The sequence below is a fragment of the Nannospalax galili genome, unplaced genomic scaffold (assembly GCF_000622305.1).
Source record: "Nannospalax galili isolate Female #2095 unplaced genomic scaffold, S.galili_v1.0 scaffold1395, whole genome shotgun sequence".
In the NCBI taxonomy this organism is placed as follows: Eukaryota; Metazoa; Chordata; class Mammalia; order Rodentia; family Spalacidae; genus Nannospalax; species Nannospalax galili.
In genome coordinates this window covers 414,571-415,326 of record NW_008336062.1, presented here as the reverse complement: position 1 = coordinate 415,326, position 756 = coordinate 414,571, and the positions used below count along the sequence as shown (strand labels likewise).

The 756-nt window shown below is 30.7% G+C and overlaps 1 protein-coding gene across 2 annotated transcripts in view; it reads right to left on the bottom strand.

The window, feature by feature from the left end:
* Positions 1-259: 259 nt before the first annotated feature.
* The window catches only part of Znf292 (zinc finger protein 292), a 91,212-nt gene continuing 90,715 nt past the window's right edge, over positions 260-756 (bottom strand). For both annotated transcript variants that reach the window (XM_029562385.1, XM_029562384.1), the window contains one exon: positions 260-742. The gene's annotated coding sequence lies outside the window, so the exon portion shown is untranslated. The remainder of the gene's footprint in view (positions 743-756) is intronic.

Genomic DNA, 756 nt, shown 5'->3' with positions numbered 1-756 from the left:
GAAAACTGCATGAAAACACTACATCAACAAAATGTTAATATTAAAATTATTCAGCTGTCAGTGAAAACTTTTATTTTGATGTTAATAAATAACAGTGAGCTTACCAAAGGGTAGGGATTTTAATGTGTCAAGTTTTATGCATACTGCAAATAAACCTTAAAGTAACTACTCAACCAACTTCCCACTAGGCTCCGAAAATAAAACTATAATACTTTAATAATAAAACTTAAAAATACTTTCCAAAAGAAAATAAATTCACTCCTTGACCATGCTTATTTATTCAGAGTACCAGCAATTTCAGTTAAGTGCTTCACTTTTCCTGCACATCTAAAGCTGTACAGGGAACATATACATATTCATAGGATCACAATACCACCAATACCTCAGGCCAATAATATGGTGACTGTAACTGCTTTATACCATGTTAAAAAAAAAAAACAACAAAAAAACCCCACAATCCTTCTATGGGAAACAAAAATCAAAGTAAATATTCAAAGGATGTCTTATTTGTTGCCAGTACTGATTTTAGTTGGACCATAAATGAGGGTTGTCAGTGTTCCAGAAATAGTTTCTACCTCTGGTCATAAATGTACAGTATAAATACGGTGAATAAAGGTAAGCTCTAAGAACTATATATTGAATGAACAAAATAATCAAGTATTACGAATACTGCTCTTGAAGACTAATCTAATGAAAAATTAGATACGGTGAGAAATACAGACAAATCTGTACTATCTAATACCTATAAAATCAAAA